The sequence below is a fragment of the Alligator mississippiensis genome, chromosome 6, assembly GCF_030867095.1.
Source record: "Alligator mississippiensis isolate rAllMis1 chromosome 6, rAllMis1, whole genome shotgun sequence".
NCBI lineage: Eukaryota > Metazoa > Chordata > Crocodylia > Alligatoridae > Alligator > Alligator mississippiensis.
In genome coordinates, this window is record NC_081829.1 from 10308359 (window position 1) to 10320822 (window position 12464).

The window sequence follows — 12464 nt, forward strand, 5'->3', positions numbered from 1 at the left end:
GTTATTCTGGAAGAGGGAAAGGCACTGCACTAATGCAGAATAACTCCTGGGGACGCTCTTGTACCAGAGCAGGTGGGGCTTACACACTGAGCTGTTCCTCTGGGCTGGTCTCCCCATGGAGCCAAGCCCCAGCTCCCGCCCCCGAAGGGCATGGACTCCCAAGGCTGTTTGTGTACACAGCAGTTCAGCTCAGACCTGAGCAGTATACACATGTTGTGCCAATGCTCCTGCCAGTCCAGCTGCCCCAACAGCCTTATCGCATTTGCCTGGCCATCCCACATCATGTGCATGGGCGTGATAACCTGGGTGTTTCCCTGAGGCCTTAGCTGGCCTGGATAAGGGAGCAGGGGCAGCTTGGAGATCTTCACTGCACAGTAAACCGAATGCAAGACAGGCTTCCCCAGAACTGCCCTCCCCCACCCCTCTGTGAACCAGGTCCCTTATCAGCCTTTTGCACACTTCTCATTTCCAGGTGCAGCCTGCAGCTCAGCCAGCTGAAAACAGGCCCCGGGCTCGCTCTTGTCCTTGAACAGGGTAGAATTGCGCAGGCACTCCCCAGCTTACAGAGAAACAGTGCCCTTTTCTCTCTCCAGGCTGGCCAAACGTGGGCATGAATGTTCAAGCCTGAGGGCACAAGTAAGCTGTATGCAAGGGGATACACTGCCACTGGCTCCACTCTCTGTAGTTAGTGGTACTATCCCTTTCGTAGGGCTCTGCATGCACAAAGCTCTGCAGGGACATTAACTAGCAACTCTCACTCTTCCTGGATCAGGAAAGCACTACACTCATTTCAGAGACAAGAAGATTGGAGTGATGGTATTGTAGGAGGCTGGGTAGTGGGTCTGAACACATCAGGCAGGACTGGATTGAACCAGGATGGCTCTCCCTTGGTCAAACCCCCTGCTCTGCTAGGGAGCTCAGGGAGAGTCTCTGTTAGCTCCAGGAGATAGGGTCTGTGCTCCTGAAGCAGCAGGATCTGGAGTCTAGCCCAGATGCCTTTGGGTAGGCCCAGGTAGCTGTGGGGTCAGCAAGGCAATAGCTCTGAAGAGCTCATGATGCTCCTACTATGGCTATGCAGGAACAAGGCCCTGCCTCAGGAGGGATGCTTTGTGAGATGAGCACTCCCATGTATTCCTTGTATTTCTGAGTCTGCTGCTGGTAACAGCCACAGGGCCAGAAATCAGCGTCAGCTCCCGAAGCAGGGACTAAACCAGTTCTGATACCAGCTGGGACAACAGAACACTTGCACACTTCTATCATGCCTGCTCTCCCATAGCTTTACAAGGTCACAGCCCCTGCACACACCCCTGAAATGCAGCCACCTCTGAAGTGGACTGCAGATGTCCCAGCCAGAAAGGGGGGATCCAGCTGAAATGCCACAGAAGCTCCAGGGGGGCCAGGTGCCATCAGCCTGTTAGAATTTGGCCAGGATGCCACTGCTCATGTCCCTACTGGGCTATGTAATGACCCCAGCGTGGAAGCAGCTTCCAGCTCCCTGGCTCAGGTACAGCTCCCTCCAGCTGAAAACTGTGCTTGCATGGTAGCCAGGGATCAAGGGAGGCTGGGAGAAGGGGCAGCAGTGTGGAAGCAGCTCCCAGCTGCATGGCTCCAGCAGGGGCACGGGGAAAGCTGAAGCCGCCCAGCTCACGTTGCACTGCAGCTGGGCTGTTCAGGCCCCTGGCTTGAAAAGGTTGCCAGACCCTGCCTGAAGTCACTTCTTTAAGCAGCCTTGGTTTCTCCTGGAGATCTCTCCTGCAAACAGTGATTATCAGGGGCTCTGAGAGCGTCTTGCTGCAGGTGGGATTGAGCGTTGGCCCTGTGTATTTGTCTCTGTTTCCAAACTGCCAGTGACTAGATGCCTGGGTGTGCCCCAGGGCAAAGTGGACTGTGAACTAATCAATGCTGTGCTGAAAGCAGAGCACACACCCACCCCTGCTCTTACAAGGCACATTTGGGGCAGATTTCTGCAGAGATTTTCATTTTCAGTTCTGTGTTTTGTCCCCTCAAAGAAAGGAAGTGCTACAAGTTCTTTCTTGAAGAAAAACCCCTGGAAACATGGAGGCAAAACCCCAAGAAACATTTCCCCATGCATATATTTGTCTGCGCATATATATTGTAAATGAACCCAGCCAGACTCCAGCAGGATTGTGAGGGAGATGAAGTGAGCTTTGTTACATGCTTGGGGATCTTTGGATGGAAAGACCTGAACACAAAATCAAGTTATTGTTTCCTACTTTCTGAAGCAAAAATACAGCCTGAAGCTGTGTCCCTGTCAGTGTGAGACAGCTCTTTCTTTATGGCATCAATAGGTTGGAGTGCTCCTTTGGGGTGTGGGTGTGCAGTCTGTACCTATCTGGTACCATCTCATCTAGCAGTACCTTTGAGGCAGGATTTCATGGTCTTGTTGCCTGGGGCTGGAGGCAGCTGCCTGTATTTAAAGGGCTGGAGTCCACAGAGGGTTCTTTGCTTTACAATACAGGCAACCTGCCCCATCCCCTTTGCACCTGCACCTTCATTTGCCTTTATTTCCCCAGTGGCTGCTTGGTTGCAGCTGCAGGAGCCTGCTGTGGTCCAGCCAGGCAGCTGCCCATCAGCACTGAGGCCCCAGGGACAAGCCGGGATCTCACGTTCCTTTCCAGACCCTCCATTTTCTGAGACTCCAAGTGACTGCTTGCTTTGCTGGTGGAGCTGGGAGCTGAGCTCTGGGGTGCAGATCAGAAGCAGCAGCCAGGCATGAGTGCTTTGGGATCCCCCAGCAGAGAGTTCCTCCTCCCCGGTGTTCAAGCTACATGCATGGCTGTAGGAGACCTGCCAGGGGATGCCCTGCGAGTGCTGTGTGACCTGTCTGGGAGGCCTCCTCTGGGGTGACCTTGCCTGGCCCCTCATGCAGATAAGCTGGGGCTTGATTTCTTTCACCAGCTGCAGGTGTGGTAAGGCCAGTGGAGGTGCCATGGAAAGTGTCAGTCCTGAGCTGCAGCTCCAAAGATCCTACTAAACCTCTGCCATTGTCCTGCAAGCCTTGACCTGCAATCCCTCACACACAGCTCTGCCTGTGCCCCTCCATCCTGACTCATTACCCCTGCACTCCCAGCCCTGGGTTACTCACACAGCTCTGCTAGTGCCTCTCAGTCCTGACCCTTAATGCCAGCCCTGGGCTCTGCCCCTATCTGCCACTCAATCCTGTGCAACATCTTTCCTGACCTCCCCCTTCTGGAGACTCCTCAAGTAGACAGCCAGCCCCAGGATAATTCTCGACATTCAGACAACTACAATGCTTGCTCATCTCTAGTAATGCTGCCAAGTTTTTCTTGCCCTGTCTTAGTCTCCTGGCTTCGTGTCAAGTCATGATGCAGCCTTTCTCCCAGTCAGCCATGCCAGACAGGCTCATCCGACGCAGAGGGTGCGGCTCTGAAGCAGGCACTGCACTTTCCTCCGGAAACCCTGCTGCTCTTCTCAGACCTGCTTCCCCAGTCTGACATAGAAGAGGCATCCTGGCACCCTGTCAGTTGTGGCAGGGCAGGCAGGTAGGCTGCCACCCCCTGTCGGAGCCTCCAGTGGGTGAAACTGCTCCCCAGTGTATTTTCCACCTGTCATCTGCTCCCGGAAATGGGCAAAAGGAGACTGGGAAGAAGACTTCAACTGTGCATCAGAGCCTCCCGTGCCTGGTGCAGCTGTCCCGGGGTCAGGTCAGGAGCTGGAGGTACAAGGACCAATTCTGGCCTGTCATACTGGTGTAAGTCCAGAGTACCTGTCACTTGCTCTGCCTTAAAACTGGTGGTATAGACATAAGCCCATACTGAATCTTACAGAAAAGACAGCTCCATCTAGGACACAAGGCAAACAGCTGCTTTTGCAGAGTGGACATGTCTCCTGAGCTAGCCCACTTTCTCTGCAGCTGAAAGAAACTGGTTGAACCCCCACCTGTGCTCGACTCTTTTCCGAGGCCAGTCTGAATCATCTGCCTGTCTCTGGCCAGCTTCTGGGCAGATCAAGAAGGGCATCGAGCATGTTCTCAGGCATCAGAGGGGGCTACTCTGTCTGCCTTGCGCAGCGATGTGCCTCTGAAAATGTTCTATAATTATCAGACGCTCCTTGGTGGCACTTGTTTCTGGGCTTGGCAATTGGCCACTGGGGGACACCCCCCGACATGGTGATCAGCCATGGACAGGGGGCTACAAATGCAAGCATCAGCCCCCGGGCACCGGAGACCCACGGTATGCCACTGGGATCATCCAACCTGCTCCAATCCTGTGCTTCACCTTGGGACTATCTTGTGATGTGCGGGAGCCCCAGCTGGCTGGTGAAGGGTTAATTACCTTCTGGCAGAGCATCAAAAATGCTTTTAAAAAATGATGAGTATTGATTCCTCAAATGGGGTTGGGTGGAGGAAGAGAAGAGAGAGGGAGACTGCACAAAGCTGTGCCCAGGCACACATCTATACGTGCACCCAGGTCAGGAGCAAATTGAGCCTAACAGGAGCAGTGTAGTCCAGGGCTGCTCCTGCCTGGCTCTGTCCCCCTGCAGCAGCAAGGCTCAAGGCTCCCCCAGGTGCCAGCCCCAGGCTAGCAAGGGGTACATAGGGTCAGGCCTGGGCTCCAGGGGCAGCTCTGAGCCAGGCAGCCACCTGCTGCATTGTGTCTGCCTGCTGCCTGGCCTTCCTACCCCATGGGAAGACTAGGTCCAATGGTCACAAACTCTTGGAAGACCATTTTAGGCTGGACATAAGGAAAAACTTCCTTACTGTCTGAGTCCCCATGGCCTGGAATAAACTCTCTGCAGAGGTGGTGCAGGCACCTACTCTGGATTCGTTTAAGAAACACTTGGATGCTTATCTTGCTGGGATCATTTGACCCCTTCTGACTGCCTGCCCTTTGGGCAGGGGGCTGGACCCAGTGATCTTGTGAGGTCCCTTCCAGCCCTAACATCTATGAAATCTCTGAAATCTACGACTGGGACCAATTTGCTCCCAGGCCAGTGTCTGCACATGCAGTTAGGTGCATTAGTTTAAGGCACCATTTTCTAGTACCTGTATCCATTGATTCTAGAAAATGGCACTTTAAACTCATAGATTCATAGATGTTGGGTTGGAAGGGACCTCAATTGCAGCACATGTGTAGCTGGTGGTGCTTTACTGAGCTTTAGTCTAGTGCACAGTGAAGTACATGTGTAGATGTGCCCACAGAGGCCATGCTGCCTTCCAACCCTGTAGAGCTTCCCTTTGGTTCCTGGGCTTGAAAGGACTCCATGTGTATGTGCCAGCAAACATATTCTGATGCATTTTCAATGCAAAATGTCACAGAAAGAAAAAAATACTTTTTTTTCCTTGTCATGCTTTTCATGTCAATGTTCTTCTGACTGTTAATAGCTCTGGCAGACTGGCACCTTGCTCCAGAGGTTGTCTTCTTGTCTAAGAGTTTCAGTTTTTATTTTTAAAAAAGTCTCTAGATGTTAGCATTGCACAGAACACCTGTGAACAGATGTGTGCAAAGAGGTTTATTGAGTTTGCAGAGAGCCTGAACCCATAGGCATGAACTGGCTTGCTCATTTTGGTCAGTGATGATGTGTAGGGTGTGCACGGGGGTGCACATGCACCCCCTGACTGGCCACACTCGTTGCTTAGGTGATGAGCAGGGGGGGCAGGCAGGAGCACCAGTGGCCCCCGCTGCAAGCTCCAGGCAATCGCTGCAGCCGCTCCCAGAAGTCCACTTCAGCCCTTGCAGGATCAGCTGCGGGGGTTCCTCTGGGCAGCGATTTTGGCCGTGGGGGAACACCCCCCTTCCCCCGTTGGTGGGACTGGTCGGGGGGGCACATGCCCCCCCCCGCCTCCCAAGGTGGCACCAGTCACCCATGGTGAAAGGTCCACTTGGATGTCATGGGATGAGCACTTAAATATCAACACTGGAAATAATTGCACTCCCTGTGGAAGATGGGAGGGAAGGTCACAGACCAGCCCAGTTTCCAAGGGGTGATGTATCTTTCAGGTGCTACCAGTGGGCCGTGTTTGGAAGGAGATGCCAAGCGAAAGGGCTCAGCAGACCCCAAAGGCACAGTGAGAGCTCCCTGTAGTGACTAGGAAGCTGCTCAGCCAGTATAACAGTTTGCAGCAGGCTGCTCAGCATTAGAGGGCCTACTCCTGAGTCTGTGGCTAGGACTCTCTAGTTGCCTCTCGCCTTATCCTCAGCTTTGACATTCACTAAGCATAAGCCAAGTCTCCAACAGCCCCACAACCACACCTGCACAAGCTGCTTGGAGCAGTGCCCCATTCTGCTGACTCATACAAGCTGTGCTTCTGTTTAGAGGAGTGGTTGGACATTCACCACTTCCTTCCCCAGAAACACATCTGACACCCATGGTGCACACATTATTTAACCTGGTAGTCACCATGATATGCAAGGCACCAGCTAGTGTTTGTGCACTGTTGCCCCCTAATGGGCTGACATGGGACTGCTCAGCTGTGTGTCATAGTCCCTCTGCTACTAATAGCTAAGGGAGATTCTCCTTAAACGAGCCTGGACTGTTGGGGCAGAAAGGTCTGTCCTACCCCTGCTCTTTGGGCACATTTCCCAATGGCTCTGGTATGTTGTAGAATGACAGCTATGAAGTCCTAGGAAACTGGGATGTGTCAGCAAGTTATATCAGTGTCTGATATACAGGCCATCCAGGCACAGAAACAGGAATAGCAGGGCCTGGAATAGACCCCAAGAGTCCTGACTCCATGTTCAAATAAGCACAATGCCCCCATGGGAGACAGCAGAAGGCTCCTTTCTCCTGACTGCTCAGCTCACAGCCACATGGAGGTAGCCAGGAGGAGGTACATAGCGCACTGTGTTGGGTCAGCTAACTGGGGCCAGCCCCTGCTGACCTACCGATTTGCTGCTTGCTCACCCTGCCTGTGTTTGCACTGGTGTCCGTGTTTGTCTGCAGCCTAAGCCTTTCCAGTGCCCCATCAGCAAAGCTGTTCAGCAAGGGGCCATGACTCAGCTGGTTAGAAAGGTCATGCACAAAGCTGATAAGTCCAGAGGCTGCTGCAGTAAGTGCAACGCCAGCTTCACTTGTACAATGCTGGACTGGCACCACACACGCACAGATCCCCATGATGCAGGCAACTCCCAGGATCACTCGGGAATAGGCCTAGCAGGCAAGAATTTGCCATAATAATCTGTGGAGAGGAAGATGGAAATAACCTCAGAGATCAGCCAGGGCATCTTCTGGTCAGCCTGGAGTGTTGTCTACAGTATATTTATTAAAGTGCCCTGCAGTCTAGCTTAAATGTGCCAGGCAATGCACCTTCTATGCTTCCCTGAGGAGATCACTCCACAGCCTAATGGATCTCACTGCCTGTCTAGTACCTTCTGTCCGAGGACTTCCCAGCATTTACAATGCTCATTTGCACTTCTACAGCCCTTCCTTTCTGCCTCAGACCTCAAAGCATTTTACAAAGCATCAGGAATTCTACTTCAGGACATCTTTAGCAGGTAGACAAATACCATAACATCCTTTTCATAGGCCCATTGAGGCACATGGAGATGAAGTGACTTGTTTGGGGTTACAGAGCAAGTTGGTGGCAAATTCTGGAAAGAACCTGTGAGTCCTGGCTCTCAGGGCAAGGAAGAACTCCAGCTCGGGAAATATTAATGACTTGGAGAATCTACATTCTGCAGGAGAAGAAAAACTTGAGCAGTTTCCTAAGAGTTTGATTTCTGTGGCCAATATTTTGAGAACTAGGAGCCAGAAGTTAGACCTTGAAATCCCTAAGTAGGCACCTAAAGAGGGGCCTGCTTTTCAATACTGTCGAATACCCAGAAGCTCTTGCTGATTCCAGTGCAGTTACAACATCAGCATAGATGAAAGGACAACCAGGTCTTTAGTAAGCCAACAGAGCTGCTGTTCTGCTCCCAGAAACAGCATATGTGCTGCACCGGACATTAGATGCTGCCTTAGCGAGAGCAGACAATGAGAGGAACCCGTGAGCAGCAAATATGATGGGGCTCGTCCCCCATCACTTGCATTGGGACCTTCTGTTCTACAGCCCTGGAGGGCAGAGTAGTTTATTCCAAAGCAAAAGGTGAGAGAAAGAGTTGGAAGTGGTACAGGGCCATGGAGAATCTTGCCACAGGATAACATCAGTGTAACTCTATTGCATTTAGACCCATGTGGGATTGAAAAAAAAAGGCCTCTAGGTCTAGCAGCTTGATAAGGTATCTCCGTAGCTCTGTGACTTACTGTTATCAGACCCAGGATCAAATTCAGCTGTAAGGGGACTGGTGGTGCAAGCCACACACTTCCCCCTTGTACAAAATGAGTGTTGAATGTTACCTGTTAGTGGCCGTCATGAGAGTTGCATGCATTTGCACCACTTACTATTTTGGCCCAGCTGGCCATGGCAGCTGGCTTAATGTCAACCTGTTCTCCACAGCAGGTACCCTGTGTCCATGCTAGCTGAAGCAATCATGTGAGTCAACTGAAGAAATAACAGGCCTTTTAGTAGGTAGTGTTGGATTATGCTAGATCCCACTTAGGACATGAGGATGGTCTCCCACTGATTTAAAGAAAGAGATGATGGGGCTTTACCTTTCACTTGGATCCAACAAGGCTGGCTGCCTGGGGTTCAATTCAAACTGCCTTTGGGTAGACAATACCTCCAAGGTGCCCCCTCCTTCAAAAGGAGCAAGATTAAGGGAAATCCAAAAGATGGTCAGTTTTTGCTGTCCTGTTTCCATTCGGTGGCTGGATAATACAGACCTATACAATGTCTTTTAGGCCCATTCCAATAATTCTGATATTTCAACCTTTGTCTTAAATCAGGATGACAAATTGAAATGCTGAACATGTTTGTTGGATGAAATACTCAGTTTAGGAATCAAGCATCCGTTATAAAGATCAGTTGCAAAACAGTAATGCCTGTGAGGCCACACATTGCAACAGAGAAATGTAATGTGAGAGCAAACTAACTCACCAGGAAAGATTTGGGACCACTTCAACAAATCCAAATGCTCTGAGCCAAACCCAGATGAAATATTTTGTTCAGATTGTCCAGGTGGAAAATTGAAAATTCTCAGCAAAATTGGGATTTTTCCTCAAAACATTTTAATTCAGCAGAAACTGCATTTTCTAGCCAAAAATCAGTCTAGTGGAAAATCATTAATCAGTTCTATCTAGAACAATGTGCAGAATGGACAGGAAAGCACATGAAGAGTTACAGTATAGGTCTCAGTGCATCTGGAAATCATGCTGACTACCTGTGTCACTCCTGGTTTATTATTAATAAAGCAATTGCTTCTGCTGTAACTAGATGTGCCACTCTGTGTTCTCTGTTCTGCATCACAGTATAGCCCCCCGCCCCTCGGGTTCACAGTGTGCATTCTCCCTGACTTCTTCCTTTCTGCACTGCAGGGTGAAGAAGTTGGCTACTTTAACTTGTGTTGTAACAACTCCACAGCCACCTTGGATAGTGGTTCCATGGAGACATGGACCTAGAGGAAGGATGGCGGGGAGGTGGGAGTGAGTAGCAAGTGGGGTTCTAGGTATGTCCCACATCCAACTTTACCCACTTGGGGCACTGAAAACAGCTGTTCTCATGGTAGTTTGAAGATCTTTTTCACACGATTGTCCCTTTAATGGGCTTCAGAATCAGCTTTCTTTTAAGATTAATCATAGAAAGGTAGGGCACAAAGGGCCCACAGAGGTGATCTAGTCCATCTTCCAGCCCTGAGGCAGAATAAGTTTACCTTGAGTAGACCATCCCCAACAAACATTATTCTTAAAACCCTCTCATGAGGGATATTTCACAACATCCCCAGGTTGCCTGTTCCAGTGCTTCATTACCTTGTGTAGTTAGATAGGGCTTTCTTCATAATATCCACCGTAAATTCTCTTTTTTCCAAAGTAGGCTGATTTTTTTTTCTTGTCCTTTCCCCAGTGGACATGGAGAACTATTGCTCTACTTTCTTTGTATAACAGCCTTGCATGAACTGGAAGACTTATTTTATTGCCCCTTGGTCTGATCTTTTCTAGCCTAACAAACTCAGTTCCTTTAGCCCTTCCTCACAGGTCATGTTCCTAAACTTTCATTCCTGTTACCATCCTCTGGACACTTCTCAATTTGTCCACATCTTAAAGTGCGGTGACAAAAACTGGATGTGATATTCCAGGGGAGGCTTCACCAGATTAGGAACAGGGAGGAAGAATTACCTGCCATGACTTACAGAAGGCACTTCTGTTAATACTTCCCAGAAACAGGTCTGCTTTTTTTGCAACAGGATCACATTATTAACTCCTATCTAGTTTCTGATCCATTAGAACTCAGATAATTTTCTGCCGTATTGCTGCCTATTCCCCACCTTGTAAATCTGCTTCCCAAGTGTAGCATTTTGTTTTATTGAGTTTCATCTAACTGATTTCAGAAGACTTTTTCTAATTTGTCAAGATGATTTTGGATCCTTATCTTGTCTTCCAGAGGGCTTGCAATGCTTCCCACTCTAGTGTCACCAATGTGTTCCATCGTACACATTGTTGATGAAAGTATTGATTAGATCTGGGTCCCCTGCAGCGGCCTGACAGAGACTCACTGATAACTTTTCTTTGAGAGCAATTCTGTCAGGAGCAGGGCAGCAGGCAGGCTAAATTGCTCCCTGCAGACCCTGGCTGTCAGTGCCTAACTATCCCCGGTTCCTTTCATGGGTGATTCCTTATAAGCAACAGCCCTTGCAGTACCCGGCAGGTGACTCAACAGGACAGATGCCTCCTTGTCTAGCGTTGAGCTCCTTGTCCCTCATGTCCTGGTTCCTACTTTTGCTTTCTAGTTTCCCAGGTCCTGCCTATTTGTCCTAGTGTCCTAGATCCTGCACGTTTGTTCCCGGTTTTGTGTTCCCTGGGCCCTGGTCTTATCTTTGTTCCTAGTTTCTGCCTGTTGGTCCTGGGTTCCCTGCTTGCTTGTTCCAGACTCCAGCCTTGGCTTCTGTGCTCCAAACTGCCTAGCTGGCTACTTGGCCATTGTGCTCCACAATCTAGTCCAGATATCTGTCCTCTGACTGCTGTCTTCTGGCTCATAGTTTAGTTGGGTGATCAGATTACCTACATCCTGGTCCTGTCCCACTATAGCTGTGTGCTCCATATCAGCTAATGACTTCAATCTGGATCCCTGCGTCCTGCTCCTGACCTCCCCATGGCTTGTGGATGACAACCTATGTCCTGGTCCCTTGGCCTCCTGATCTACCTGCTCCTGATTCCCTAATTCTAGTTGGGACCCTTGCTTCTCTGATCTTGTCTTCACCAGATCCCCTGGGTTATGACCTCTAGGATCAGGATATCTACATCCCAGTTGTACCCCTGGCAAATTCTTCAACTAATTTCTGCACCCCTCTTACAGGGATTTCAGGCAGCTGGTTTATAAAAGGGGCAGGAGGCTGCTCTTCTCTTACAGTTATAGTGTTAAGCTGCTTGCAGACTCAGACAGATCTTACTGTTCAGGTCATGCTTGGATGTGGGACCTGATCCATCACTTCATGACACTAACATTCTCTGGCATAAAGCTGATATAAGACAATGTTGAATCATGCTCTTCTAGGTACAGTATATAGCATACATATATTTTGCGTATTTATATGTAATATGATATGCGTGCACCCCCATACATAATACGTGCTTGTCTCCTTTACATTCCTTTCCTTTGGGTCTGTCCCTGCTGTTGTCTTCCTATGTAAATGAAAGGTTAAATTCTGGGGCACAAGAATAAGCCACCAGAGGAAAAAACTATTTCAGTCACAGGCCTCTGACTAGGGTTCAGATATTGCTACTCCAGCCAAGTTTACACTAAAAACTTTTGTTGGTTTAGTAGAATCAGGTAAGGGTTTGACTTTTTTCATAATGTTTCTATATCAGTAGCATTCCTAATATGGATGCAGTTATAGTAGCAAAGAATTATTTTTGCCAATATAAATGACTCATGTTGGGACCCAGTATAAAGAACAGCACCAAAAGCACTCCTTGCTGGTGTAAGCTGTGGTTATGCTAGAAGGCATCGCTGCTCTGGCCATATCTTTCTTGGCCAGATCATATCTCCAAAGACACGTGCCCATTTCACTTGAGCTAACAAAAAATCTGCTGTCACTCAACAGTGAGGAGTCAGATTTTAAATAAGATCAGCTGTTATTTAGGTTTCAGATGAAAAGGGCAGATTTTTCCAAGGAGCTCAGTATGTGGGATGTCTGTTTGGTGATGAAGTTTCTGACAGTCTGGTCTTAACATCAGTATTGAATAATTGAAAAATCTGGTCTTGTGCTTTTTTTGAAAAATCTAGCACGTACAGCTTTGGAGCAGCTCCAGCCAATTAAGGGTAATGACACACATACACACAAGTAAGTACGTTCCAGCTTGATTTGGCTAAAAGCACAACAAATTCCAGATCAAAATGTGTTGCATTAGAGTGATATTGTAGCCATGGTCGTCCAAGAATGATGCAAGAG